Genomic DNA, 15876 nt, shown 5'->3' with positions numbered 1-15876 from the left:
ACACAGAAAGTGTTTGAGAAACACGTGGAAAGCATGGGACTCCGGCTAGTACCTGATTGGACCTAAGTGTAAGTGGGAGTTGTTAGACAGTTTTGTATGCCCTTAGCTTCAATCAAAATGATGTACTTTATGAGTTTGTTGTAAATGAATAAAAGTGCATATTTGATTCATGTTCCCTTGGTATGTTTCTATGTAATACCCTTAAACTGGACACTTAATGAGACTCGTGTTAGTTTAGAATGTTCACAGCCAGTGGATCGGTCTGGGGAGACCTATCCTGACAAAACTGACACTGTGGTGCCACCAAGTCGGTTGCGGTGGCTTGTCTCAGCTGCCAGGGTGAGACCCTAGGCACATACAGTGTAGGATTAATTGAATCTATGAACTGGACCAGATTTTTAGTATTGCCCTGGACCTTGGAGATTGATGGGCAAAACTGGAAAATTACACCCGACCCCTAGACTCAATTATGATACTGCACTAGGTGTCGGATTGGGTTGTCTTTGATGTACCAATCAGTGAGATCCTTAGCGTGAAAGGCGTGAAAGGCGTCCATGTGATGGATCTCTCATCCCTTCCTATATGTCATATAGTCCAGCTTGTCACATATGTAATCTACTCTGGTGTTTTAAAAGGCGTGAAAGGCGTACGCCTGGAGGTGCGCAAGGCGCTCCCAAAACGCCCTGAGGCGTATGCCAGAGGCACTAACACCTTTGAGGCATACACCTCAGGTACGCCTCTTGTGCTTTTTTCATGAGGCGTTCTAGAGGTGTACGCCTCATGCACATCCGATTAAAAAGTCAGAAAAAAAAAAGGAAAAAAAAGGAAAGGAAAAGGAAAGGAAAAGAAAGAGAAGGGAAAGAAAAAGAAAGAGAAGAAAAAAAGAGAGAAGGAAAGAAAAGGAAATGAAAGGAAAGGGAAGGGAAGGGAAGAAAAGATAAGGGGAGAGAAAGTGGTTTGCTCCCTACCCCTTCGGTTGGGGGCTTCGCCCCCCAGACACCCCACCCCTTTTCGATACAACCCAATTTGTCTATTTTTGAGTTAGTGGGGGTGTTGCTCCGCTTCAACAAGACCCCCCTTTCAACTAATGTTATGCATCTTTATTCTTCTTAATATAAAAGATTTTTATTAAAAATAAAGAAAAAATGAGATCCCCCCTTCCTCTTCATCCTCCTCCTATCCCCCCTCCTCTTGTGTTCGGGAGGCTTACCCCTCTTGCATTCTGAACTACGCCTCACACCTCTAGGTAGTGGAACACCTCCGCATTTTAAAACATTGATCTACTCTGTCCCGAGACAGTCCCTTTGTAAAGAGATCTGCCCACCGGTTTCCTGAGCTCACTTTTTCTCTTACAAAGTGGCAATCAACTTTAATATGCTTTGTTCTCTCATGGAAGACTGGATTAGAAGAGATGTGTACAGCAACTTGATTATCATAGTATAATCCCATGGGTTTGTCAACTGAGAATCCCATCTCTTCTAACAAGTTATTCAACCATACTAGTTCACATGTAGTATGAGCCATAGCCCTGTAATCAGCTTCAGCACTGCTCCTTGCCACCACTGTTTGTTTCTTGTTCTTCCAAGTTACCAGATTGCCACCAAGGAAAGTAGTATCATATAGTTGATCTCCTATCTGATACAAAACCAGCCCAATCAGCATTTGTATATCCTTCTATCTCAAGAGTTCTTCCACTCTTGTATAGTAGACCACGACCTGGAGCACCCTTCAAATACCTAACAATTCTTAGACATGCTCCCCAATGAGGAGTCCGATGATGTTGCATAAACTGACTCACCATACTTATAGCAAATGATATATCTGGCCGTGTGATAGTCAAATACTTCAGTTTTTCCACTAACCTCCTGTACCTTCCAAGATCATCAAATTCCTCACCTACATCCATACTCAACTTTGCATTTGGTTCCATAGGTGTCTCGGTTGGTTTAGCACCTAACAGCCATGTTTCTTCTAGTAGGTCAATGACATATTTCCTTTGACATAGATTAATTCCATGCCTTGACTTTGCAACTTCTATTCCCAAGAATTACTTCAGCTTACCCAAATCTTTTGTGTTGAAGTGATCTTGAAGGAAGTTCTTTAACCTGTCAATCCCATTACTGTCACTCCCAGTTTGCTTATTTTCACTAACTGTACCACTACCACTAGTCACAACATGGTTAGCCCAAGTGTTGGGTGGACCATGTAAATCATAGCAGAAATTAACAATGTGCCCCTCTAATCCACAGTATGTGCATTACTCCTTCCTCTACCACGATGGCCACCAGAACGATTAAATAGAGAACCACCTCGGTTTCCTGGAAACCCATGGCCACCACCTCCACCTCTATTTCCACAACCTCCCCCTCTAGTCACCATAAAATCAGATCTGTCCAAGAGAGAAGAAGACTTTGTAGACTCAATAGATATCCTCCGAAGACAGGCAAACACTTCTTCAAGTGAGGGAAGAGCTTATCCTATGCCCGAGCAAGTTCATATTTAGCATTCAGACCCACTAGGAACCTTGTCACATCAAGTTGCTCTCACTATTGTTGCTGAACCTGAACATCCAGAGTCAAAGGATGATATACATTAATCTCATTTCTGATATTCCTCATGCTTGCATAGCATTCCTCCAAGCTTTGGTTACCTTGCTTTAGATTAAAGTACTCTTGGTACAGCTGATATACCTAGTAATCTTGGCTGGAGTAAAGTTTCTTAGCATGGTCCCAGATTTCTTTAGTTGTATCTATGAACATAAAGTTCACATTGATTTTAGGTTACATGCTATTCCACATCCAAGTCATGATTTGTGCATCTTCTTGTTCCCAATCACTGAACCCTAGAGAATCAAAGGAGGGTTTCTCCTCTCTCACATGTTTTACCTTTTTCTTGGCCTTTAAAAACACCTCAAAAAATTTGGCCCACGGCACATAATTCTCACCATTCAACTTAATAGATGTCATTTGAACATTCAGGTAATCTAGAGAAATCATAACACCTGTTTTATTGTCATTCCCATCTCCAGTTGATGCCATCTTAACTAATTCACTTCACTTCACAAAGAAAATCACTATTATAAAGTATAAACAAAGTATTCACCTTCAACTATTCAGCACAACTCCACACACCACCACAAAACCCTAACTCACTTTCAGCACCACCGGTTTCTTCAAATACACATCACACACCTAATACAAGAGCTGTAATCAATCAGCCATCAAATCGAACACTTGTACTGCACACTACAGAACCAACATGAACTCAAGTGAACACTGCTCCACCCGAACCTGCTCTCTTCATACCATCGAATAGAGAACTTCCTACCAATCACCACAAACAACCACCGCACCACAAACCGGAGGCATGAAGGCCTCCTTTGCAGCCTTTCCCTTAATCTCCCAGTGATTCTTGAGAAATTTGTGAAACCCTAGAGAAAAGGGCGATAAAAAAAACTGGGTAAATCAAAAAAAAAAATAAAGAGCAGATCTGAACTTGTTATATTCGCTCTGATACCATGTAAAAACAATCTTATTCAGTTCAGATTTGAAGTATGAGAAGGAGAAGAAGAAGAAGAAGAGAAGAGAAGAGAAGAGAAGAGAAGAAAGAAAAGAAGGGTTCGGCTGTAGAGAAAAAGTCATTCACTCTATCCGACCCACTTTGTATTTATAGTGAATAGATTGAGTTACAAAAAGACAGTATTGTCCCTTTTAAGTGATGGGACACATAACTTAAACTTGAATAAAGAAAACCTTTCACTTTCAACTAGATAAACCAAAAGACCAAAATACCCCTGTATTGTCGACACTGACAAGATTCTTCAATTTGGTTCAAACCACAACATTTTGATCACTTGCATGCTAACTTACATGAGCCAATTATATCCAGTTCCTTGTTTGATTTCCTAAACAATGACAAATAGGCTCTGTTTAAATTCTTGGTAGTAATCTTCATTAGTTGCTGCTTCCAAGATTTGTAGAGCTGTATTCATTGACTATTTTGTAAAGCCTAAAACTTCATCAGTAAGGTGAAGATTGAGCCAGGAATTGCTTGAATGGATTTAAGACCCAAAAAAACCCAAAGACATCAGATTCTTAGATATAACCCATTACAGGCCCAGGTTGGGCTTGAGAGGGGTTGCCCAACACCTTCCCTCTCTCAATCCATACTTATAATCTACTTGGGACAACCTTGGACATAATTGACTTTTGGAGTCGTTAAAAAATCAAAATGGTTTAAAAATATAATTCCCAAAAGTTGGGCACTTGACCTGCACCCCTAGTCCCATCACCTCCAATTTAAAATTTTATGGGTGGCAACTCTATTTCTCGCAAATAATATTCTCATTAGGACAGTCTCCAGTCTACCCCTCCCAAGACCCCAGAGAGCTGGGACCAACATTGGGTAATGGGCTTTTTTCACTATGGGGCATTTCTTTTACAAGTGTATGTATTGGAGATCTGAGAACACATTTCCTTGTATGATTAGCAAATTCATGGTTGTCACTAGACTTCTAATCTATAAAGCAGAGGTTAAACAGGTGCAACGGATTCTAGGTGTGCTAAAGGAGTTTGAGAAGGTGTTTGAACAAAGAATTAATAGAATAAAATCGGGAGCTTTCTTTAGTCCAGGGGTGCATCGAAAAAAAGTAAAATTTCTCCTGTCAATCCTCCATATGAAAAAACTAAATAAAATAGAGAAATATTTGGGAATCCAACTTGCACTATGGGGTACAACCAAAATCAACCAATTGGAATTGCTAGACAAAATAAATACAAGGCTGAGGTTATGGAAAGCTAAACTGTAATCACAAGCATGAAGAACAATCATGGTTAAATCAACACTCCAGTCTGTACCAAATTAAGAATGGGTTTCTCAATCCTTCCAAGTGCCACAATTAAGAAGCTAGAACAAACTGAGAGAAGTTTCTGGTGGGATGGCTGGCAGGAAACAAATCAATGCACACCATAGCATGGAAAATCCTTTGTCAACCCAAAAACATAGGGGGCTTAGGATTCAAAAGAATGAAGAGTTTAATCATGCACTGTTCTCAAAACAAAATTGGAGATTGTGGTTGGAAGAAAAGGATCAATGGAGGGAGGCTATAAAAGGAAAATATGTAAAAAAAAAAAAAAAAATCTATTTACTCCCTAAAAAAGAAGCAGGCGGGCTGGGGATGGTGGAAGTAGGTTATTAAGTTATGGGACTTATTAAAACCAAATACGATGTGGCAAATTAAGGATGGTTCTGCGGTTTTTATTACTGACCCATGGGTGCCAGTGTTACCAAATGGAGTTCCAGAAATAAAGCCTGAAGCACTTTCACAGTCGATGGGGCTAACAGTGAATGACTTCATTTCCACAACAGGTGAATGGGACCGAAGGAAAATTGAATTTTTTTAAAGCAAGACAGTTGCCACCAAATCTGTCAAACTATCATCGCTCATAATCTCTCTTCTGACAAGCAGGTCTTCATTGCAAAGTTCCCTGTTCTTTTCAGACTAATATGGGACATGAGAAATGCGGCCTTACAGAAGAATCATGTCATAAATCCAGAGAGCCTGCTTCATCATATGTACTGGTTTCTAATGCCAAGCCCAGCCATACAGCCCTCCCATCCATCATTTATGCATTCACATATAATCTTAGCCACAAAATATAAAATGTTCATTGATGGTTCCTTTATTCCATCATCTGTTATCGCAGGAACAGGAGCTCAGATACTCTCAGCAGAAAATAATGAAATTTTCTCAGGAAGAAGAAGAACTGCAGCAACAAACTCACTACAAGCCAAATGGTGGGCCCTCCTACATGCATGCAATATGCCCTCAAGCTGAAGACAAAAACTCTGGGCATCTTTTCTGACTCAGAAAGCTTAGTGAACAACATCTATATGGATGATGATACGGACTGGCATACTCAACCCATAAAACAGAAAGTCTTACATCTACCGTTTTTTTTTGATATAACTGTTATAAACCATGTAAATAGAAGTATGAATATGGCTGCTCATGAACTCACATATAATGCATGTAAATATAATATAGTAGTAGAAAGTGAGAACACCCAAAGTAGTCTTGTGATATGTTATTATGAGCAATAAAAAAAAAAAAAAAAAACTAAAATAAACCCAAACCTACCAACTCATGTCACGTTCTAGTCATATTCACATGTTGTATCAAATATGGCCAGCCCTAATCTCAGTGATTTGAGCTTTGAACATATTTTCAAAAGGCACATTCCTCTTGATTAATTCTAGGTACATGGGCAATGCCTCTTCTGGTTCCCTCTTTTCTTTTAAATGTTACACTCATCAATGTTTTGTTTTTCTTTTGTTTTGTTTTTATTTTGCTTCTTAACTGGCAAGATTGACCTTGTTTCTTGAGGGCTTCTTCTCAAGACTTCCTTTCCCTTTTATATTGAAATCTGGATTTCCTCTTCACGCCCACTTCACGGATTTACTCATGGGGATATGTTTCCAATTGTGTCTACAATGTGCTATGACGTGGGTAGGAGGAGGATTTTGTGAGATGGGTGTTGTGAGGTGGGTCTAATTTGTCTAACAATATATTCATCTTGTTAATATTTTAATCCAATACAAACTAACTAGAGAAAAGGGAAAAAAATATGCAAAGATTACATTGGTTTTAAAAATCATGTATAAACATAGTCCTTGATCCTCCAGCTTTGGCCTTTAGGCTGCATTTGGAAACGATGCAAACGGAGTGTAAATCCCGGTTCAGGGTAAATTTACACTCTGATTCACTTTTGACTGTGTTTGGCAACACTACATTTATGCATTGACAAATGACAAACTAATGCATATTTACATTGATAATAAGATGTAAAAGTACATCAATAAAAAAGAAGTAAATTTGCATTCAAGTGGGCTTTTAATAAAAATAAAAAATATATACTTTATTGGAATTCATATTTGCATCCATTACAGCTAAAAGTTTGTTTGGTAAGAAGGTAAATTTGTTGGTGCAAAACTAATCCAACTTTGCAATTTATATGAACCGTTTTACACTCTACAAATTTGCATTCACACTTATTTGCATTGTTTCCAAATGAAGCCTTAGGATTAAATTTTAACACTTACTTTTTCATGTTTAAAAATTAATAAGAATAAACTTTCAAGGGACAAATACTAGTAATCACAAATTTATGCAACTCTTGAATTTTTCATAACCCTTCAAACATAATGTATCCCATGAAAAATATGTTCTTTTTCTTTTCAGGAAAAGGAATTTTACTTACAATATTTGCAATTTAGTTAAGCTGGCAAGAAATGCTGGCAAAGGACCAATTAAATAATTCTTATCCAACTTCCTGCAAAAATATTAATTACACTTATTAGCATGAGTAGAAAAGTTGCTTAAATTAACTACATGTACCACTTATTCTCAATTATGAAAAACATGCACTTAGATACCAATAAAAAAACAGAAAAGTATGGACAAGCTCAATGCGGATTTCTGATTTCCACTGCAGAGTTATAAACATTGAAAATGACAATAACACATACACACTATGTACCAATGTCCGCCCGTAAATTGGCATCAATTCCGAACTGGCACCTACCCCAATAGTATTTTGAGCCTATAAATTCTAACACTGGCTGATCCATCATTCTCCCTAAAAAAAGGCAGCCCAATGCACGAGGTTTCTGTCAATATGGGGTTTAGGGAGGGATAGATGTACACGGCCTTACCCTTACACATACAAAAAAGTTGTTTCCAAAATACCGATAATAGCAATTTAAGAAGATTGTTTACCACCATGATTGCCAAAAATACCTTTAGTCTAGAATAAAATGTAGCTCTATTGTGATGGGCAATGCTCTTTCCATTCAAGCAGAGATTGAACATAGAACTTCTACCTCTTCCTTGAATAACAGAGCCTAATGATCAAAATATGGAATATGATTTCCAGCTAAAAAATTAAAAAAAAAATGAAAGTATGATAGATGGCTCATGGTAAGAGGGTATTTTGAGCATATTTAAAAAGTTTAATTCAATTCAACCACATGAAATTTCTATAAAAAAAATAAAGGAAAAGAAAAGAAAAATAACTTTAACCATGTGAAATTAAAAACAACTTGTAAAAGGGAAAAGAAGAAAGCATACAGAAATTCGAGGTAGGTGAAATTGATAAGCTCTTCTGGAATTCTTCCTTGAACATTCATATCCATTACTTTGCTGGCAAAACAAACAAAATAAGTGAGATTTCTCTCTGTATTCCAATTGGGTAGCTGCATGTATACCAAGAAAAATCAGCTATACCCATGGGCATAGCTGTGGCCCCACTTTGAATTAAATAAATTGGCATTAAAATGATGAAATCTCCTAAAGGCAGAAATTCTACACACCTTACAAAAGTATGGCAAAATGAATTTTACATGTAAGTATGAAAGATATTCTCAATGTGTGACTAAATATCGTGCTCTGAAGATTTGCACTATTTTTGCTTTTCAGAGATTTGGGCTCAATTTGACATTAAAGCGAGGCCACGATATATCAAAAAAATACTTCCTAAACAACAAAAAAAACGACGGTTTGATAAAACATAATACAGGCTTTTAATATGACAAGTAGATCCATTGTTGTAATTGCAATCGCATATAATTGCCGGGTTGAATTTCTCAACTTCAATGTCACGTGCATTACTCGTGAGGGCATAACCACTACAGGGATCTCCAGTCGTATTCCATTGGTAAGGGGAGCCGGAACTTTGGGATGAGATTCCCCATCTTTGGAAAATGGTGTTTAAAGCTATCACTGCATCAGCATCATCAACATCATCATTTAATCTATAGTAACGTTTACACAAATAAATAGAATAACCTAAGCTTAGTATGCATTTGATAAACTTGAACTCTGATGTTTGAAAAGTCAAAAAACCATTATTCAGGTCTAAAATCTGTTTAAAAATTTTCAAAAGATAAGATCATTTGAATTGGAGCAATTCTCTAGCATCTAAAATTGTGAAATTTACTATTTTATCCTTAGAAATAGAATGTTTGATAATTAGACCTATTCATGGGTCAGGCCAGGCCAGGATTGGGCTGGGTTTTTGTCTCTCTATTAACTGAATACATTAAGGCTCAAGCCTGGTCAAAATTTTGAAAATAGATTTTTTTCTTTTTTTATTCAACAAAAAAGTGTTTTATTTATATTAAAAATTCTCAAAACTCTAAATAATAAAAATCTCATTATTACTTGAAAAAGAGAAGAGGAACAAATAAAGAATATTATATATATAATTAAATAAAGCATGTTCTTTTATTATATAATATGTATTATCAAGTTGGGTTTGGGCTTGTGCTGAGCTTTTTTTAGAAAGCTCGAGCCCAACCCATAAAAGGTCAGGCCTGGTGTTTTAGGCAAGAGCTCGAGATCGCGGGCCGATCCGTCAAGCTAGGGGTGAGAAATAAAAACTGAAAAACCGAACCGATCGAAAAAACTGACCAAAACTTAACCAAAAAATCGGTTAACCAAACCAGTCGGTTCAATGTTTCAAAAAATCAACAGTTTCGGTTAACCATTTAAAAAAACCAACGGTTAACCGAACCAACTGATATATGTACAGTAATATATATTTATATAATATTATATATATTATATTTTTTTTTGAAAATCGAATAAAAAATTTGGCAGTCTGAGAGTGCCAAACTATTGAACAGAGACTTTCAGGTTTCAGCCGCAGGCTGACAGCCAGACTGGCGAACAGGCAAACACTACCAGACTGGTAGTCTAAGTGTCTGGCACCCACTACACCTTTCCCTTCCCCTTTCTCTCCCTCTCTCTCTCTCTCTTGGACTCTCACTCTCCCACACTTTCCCTTTCCCCTTTCTTTCCCCCCCTCTCTCTCTCGAACTCTCACTCTCTCTAGCACAAGCTTGCTACGACACCTTCGACTATGATCCCTCCTCCAGGTACTATGGCAACTACTGATTCATGCGTTACAAATTCTTCGACTGTCTAGGGATGGCCAACTTCGGCAACATTAGCGATCCCTCCTGCTTCCACAACTTGGAGGCTTGGCTGCAATTGCTCGACGGGTTAGTCTTTTCTCCTTTCCCTCGAGGCTCTGCTGCATTATGTTGTTCCCTCTCCCCCCCCCCCCCTTTTTTTAATTTTGAGGGCATAAAAAAAATCGAAAAACCGAACCACGGTTAACTAGTCCACCGGTTAATCGGTCGGCTGGTTAATCAATTGCATCGGTTTAGTTAAATGTAAAAATCAAACAAGTCAGTTCGGTCCATAAAATCACTCCACGGTTCGACATCCCTACGTCGAGCGACCCGACCCATGAACAAGTCTATTGATAATATTATAAATAGTAAAAAGAATATTAAATAAAATAGTGTTCTATTAACAAACAAATATTATGATTTGTTGGAATAAATAACTATTTATTAATTAATTAACACTAATATTTATTTATTATTATTAACTAATAATAAATAAAAATATTTTAATTGTTATTAATAATATATTATTAAATATTCTTATTAATATATTAATATTAATACTACATATTATTATTTAATTAATTAAAATGATATCATTTATATTTTTCTAATAATAATATTACTATTATTATTAAATGAATATTATTACTAATATTATTTATTTAAATAAAAAAGTAATAATATTTATTAATTAATAATAACTATTTACAACAATATTGATTTATTATTATTTTTGAATCAAATTATATAAATTATTATTATTTTCATTCTTAATAAACATATTATTATTCAATACTAATGATAATGATATTACTATTGAGTAGACATTATTAATAACTATTATTATTTATTAAGCTAAGAAGTAATATCATTTATTAGTTTATTAGTAATAAATATTTTATACTTATTATTATTATTAAATAATATTTTTTAATATTGTGAAATAGTATTTTTTAATATAATTTAAATATTTTTGTTATTTAGTAAATAAATTTTATTCTTTTTACTAAAGAACATTATTCGATAATAACAATCATATTATTATTGTTAAATATTATTAAGAAATGTGATTATTTATGCAAATAAGAATAATATTATTTATTATTTAAATAATCATAATAAATATTAAATAATAATAATTAATATTATTAAATAATATTTTTATATTATCAATTAATATTTAATAATAATGTTATTATTATTATTATTATTATTATTATTATTATTATTATTAAATAGATGACAATAACAAGGGTATTAACAACATTTTGTCATGTTTGAAATGTGTCTGATTTTGGTAACACAAAACTAAGTCTTACCATTTCAGATCTGAATTTGTGTTTCAAATCCTCTAATGAGACCTAAAGGTCATAAAAATTAGCGCTAGTAAGGTCTAAAAAGCAAAATTTCCAACCTTCAAATGTCTGAAAAGTGTTATCAAAGGCCACCTTATTTTGGGAAGAATGTAGATACAAATATGTATAGTATAAATATAAGGTTTTGAAATATCATATATGTTTTTGCATTCATTGAAAAGATTGCAAATACAAATATTTTCAATGCAAAACCTTATATACATTATTTCTAAACCTTGTATTTGCATTGTGTATATTTGTATTTGTCTCAATTTGGGAAGAGTACAAATAAAAATGTGTATAGTGCAAATACAAGGTTTAAAAATGCAATATATAAGGTTTTGTACTAAAAATGTTTGTATTTCACTCTTCCCAACTGTTGACACACAAAGCACCATCCTAGTGCTGCAACATGGGCCAAGTTAGCCTAAACCCAACCACCCCAAAAAGTTGGGTTGGATTAGGTCTTGTAGATGTTTGGGTTAGGGTTAACTTTTTGCCAATCCAACTTTACTTTTAGTTTGATTAGTGTTGACCTTTTGGGCAACCCGACCCAATTCTAACATGATGACTTTATTATTACTAATGTATGGTCCTCCTCATCTTATTGTAATCCACCCATCCTAACTCTTAGGGCCTAAACCTAATGATAGATTGTCATTAATGATCAATTTTACTTTCATAATTCTATGTACTAGTAAATGTGCATGTGGCAATTTTAAATGATGATGATGATCATGATAATAGCAATAATAGTAATAATATGTGTCCTAAATTATTACATTTTTAGGTTTTTATGTGTATAAAAATAAATCTTATTATCACATTTCATTTATTATGATGAACAAATATAATGTTTGAGATGTGATCAAATGTTTTTTATAAAATTTCAGATTTTTTTTCACTTTTTTCATTTTTATTATTTAATCATGACATCAAGTTTTGATACATTTAACCCAAAACTAATGTTGAATTGTTGACCTACCACTAGATAGAAATATAATTCCATTTTGAGTTGGTTTTAAATTATGTATTCCCGTTCCATCATCAATAAAATCAGTTCCTCTTTATCACACATTTTTCTTTAACTTAGAATATTAGAGATGTGCCCAAATGTTATTTCATAAAATTTCTCTATTTTTATATTTTTATATTTTGGGGAAACTTCACTTACCCCACCTAATAAATTTGAACTTCACAGTATAATTGGGGAACAATGAGATGGGGAATTGATGCCAATACAAGATTGGGGGGGATTGGCGTTTAGGTGGGGGTGTTGGAAGTTTTTAATTGTTGAGGTTTTCCCTTATGGCTCAATTTGGAAGGTGTACAAATACAAATATGTAGAGCGCAAAACCATGTATTTTGTATTATTTTGTAAGTATTTGTACTCTACATATTTGTATTTGTACTCTTTCCAAACTGAGCCTATATATCTTATTTTTATTATTCAATTAAGATATCAATTATTTACACATTTCATCATTGAATTGTTTACCCACCACCTAATAGGAAAATAATTTCATTTTTGGGTTGGTTTGAAATTTTGTATTTCATCTCTCATCAATAAAAACAGTTGTTGTTTATCAAACTTATTTGTTTAATATGATTCATAGCAAATATTGCAGATGCATAAAAAAATTTCTACATTTTTTTTACTTTTATAATTTTTTTATTCATTTATATTTAAAATAATTTTTTAGTTAACTATATCAATATGAATTGACACATTTGAGTCGAATGGTTGAATTTATTACCCATGACCTTGATGGAAGAATAATTTTGTTCCTTGTGTAGCTCAAGCACAAGTCGAAACAGGCCTCATGTAGCCCGACTTGAACCTACTCAAACAAATATACACATATATGCAACCTGGGTTGGCCCAAATTAACATTTTACATTTTTTTTTTATTTTAGCTTAGGGTCAAGCCCATTGAAACTTTGACTAAACCCAGCCTTGACCCGCTCAAGTTACACCCTTATATATGTACTAGTAATAAAGCATGTGCATTGCACGTGAGAATTTTTTTTCATATTAATTACTTGAATTTTAGATATATCATAATTAAGATAAAAATTGAAAATGAACAAAAATAACAATATGATTAAAAATAAGCTAAAATGCTTGTAGTAAGTGTGCACGTTAGGGCTGTTCATGGGTCGGGTTGGGTCGGTTTACTGGCATTTTTCCAACCGAACCGACCTAATCGGTTTACCTAGAATTGAAACCGAAAGCAACCCTGTACTAAGTAAAACCGACCTGGTCGGTTTGGGTCGGTTTTGTGAATGATTCTCTCGGTGTGAACGGTAAAGGATTCAAGTTTAAGAAGCGAAGGCTGGACGCCTGGAAATTAAAAATGATTTGATGAATTAAAGCTGAAATTTTATATATAATATTTATATTTCCGAAATAAAGTTGAAATACATACATACATACATATATATATATATATATATATATATATATATATATATATATCCACAAATATATATCTGAAATATATGCTAAAACTGAAATATATCAGATATATATATAATATATCTGAAATATATTATATAATATATATATATATATATATATATATATACCTAAGTCGGTTTGGATCGGTTCGGTTTTGTTTTTCACACTTGAAAACTGAAACCGAACCGAACCATCGGTTTATGTTTTTTTGTAACCCAAAACCAACTGGTGTTGAAGAAAAACCAACCGACTAGGGTTGGATCGGACCGAGTTGGTCGGTTTGGGTCTTGTTATGAACAACCCTAGTACACGTGCATTGCATGTGGAAATTTTATATTACAATTATTATTATTATTATTATTATTATTATTATTATTATTATTATTATTATTATTATTATTATTATTATTATTTTATTATTAAATTCTGTACTTCATTTTTGTCATAAATAAAAATAAATTTTATTTTTAACAATTATTTTTATTTATTATGATTAATATGTAACATTATAAATGTTCCCAAATGCAATAGAATTTTGTACGTTTTAAATGTTTGTGTTTTATCTTTTTTAAAATATTTATTATTCAAATATGACATCATGAGTTTCTTTGAAAAGTTGGATCATTGGTCCACCATCTAAATAAGAAAATAGCTTTACGTCCATATTTGTTTTAAATTATATATCATCTACATTATATAAATAATTTTTACTTATCATACTTAATTTTTGTTTGACATAATTAATATATAAATTTTAATATATTCTTTTGATTAGGGGTGTAAACGATATTCGAAAATCCGATTTTGAATTCGATATTCGACATAATCGAATCAAAATTAGATAATTCGAATATCTAATCGGTCAAATTCGGATATGACCTGATTCGATTCGATAAATATCCGAATACGACCGATTATTTAATTCTTATATATAATATATAAAATATTTTATATAATTTATATATTTATATACTTTATATCAATAAACTATTTATTTTATATATTTATAAGTTATCTAAAATAATTAATTAATCAAATTCGAATCAAATCGAATATTTGAATATTTAATCGAATTCGAATTCGGATATTAATTTTCAATATCCGTCGAATATCGGATTTTCTAATCGGATTCGAATTCAGATAATGCCTAATCTGATTCAAATTCGATCCATTTACACCCTACTTGTACTTTTTATTTTTTAAATATTTATTATTTAATTATCATATCATCAGTTAATCAATTTGACCCAAACCACTAACCCACAACTCAAAAAGGAAAATAATACGATTTCTAGGTTGACATTAGATATGTGCCCAAATATATAATATTAGAGATGTACCCAATATTTAATTATCATTTAATTATGGAAAATCATATGGAAAATAATATGATTTTTAGAAAAATAATATGAAATAATATTTAATTATCATTTCAATCATTGATAATGAATATATAATATTAGAGATGTACCCAATATTTATTTTTATGAATATATAACATTAGATATGTGCCCAAATATTTTCCATTTTTTTTTGTTATTATTTATATTTTCTATTTAAAAAATGTGTTATTTGACTATGACATCATTTCATTTATATGTTGATTTTAACTTTTGCATTCTATTTTTATCGTTAATAAAATTACTTCTTGCATTTTATATGTATTTTTATTTAGTATAATGAATGTATAATATTAGAGATATGTTCATTTATTTTATGTATTACATATTTTATATATTTTAATTTTTATTATTTAATTATGACATTATTTATTAACCCATTTGACCCAAAATGGATGAATTGCTTACCCACCATTGGAAGGGAAGAAAATAGTTTTGTTTTCAAATTATTTTTCAAAGTATTTTTTCTAATATTAAAATCAATTTTGTAGATTTAATAAGAGAATATACCTTAATATGAAATTTAATGAGAGAGAATAGGAAAATAGTATATGATGTTAAAAATGTTTCCAATTTTTTTAATTATTTTTTGCATTTTATTATTTAATTGTGACAACATGGATTGACCCATTTGACCCAAAATGGTTTAATATCTTACCACTACCTAGATGAAAATACTATTTTT

The sequence above is a fragment of the Nelumbo lutea genome, chromosome 3, assembly GCF_056320005.1.
Source record: "Nelumbo lutea isolate HS-2025 chromosome 3, American lotus-T2T, whole genome shotgun sequence".
Taxonomy (NCBI): Eukaryota; Viridiplantae; Streptophyta; class Magnoliopsida; order Proteales; family Nelumbonaceae; genus Nelumbo; species Nelumbo lutea.
This window is presented reverse-complemented; position numbering follows the sequence as displayed.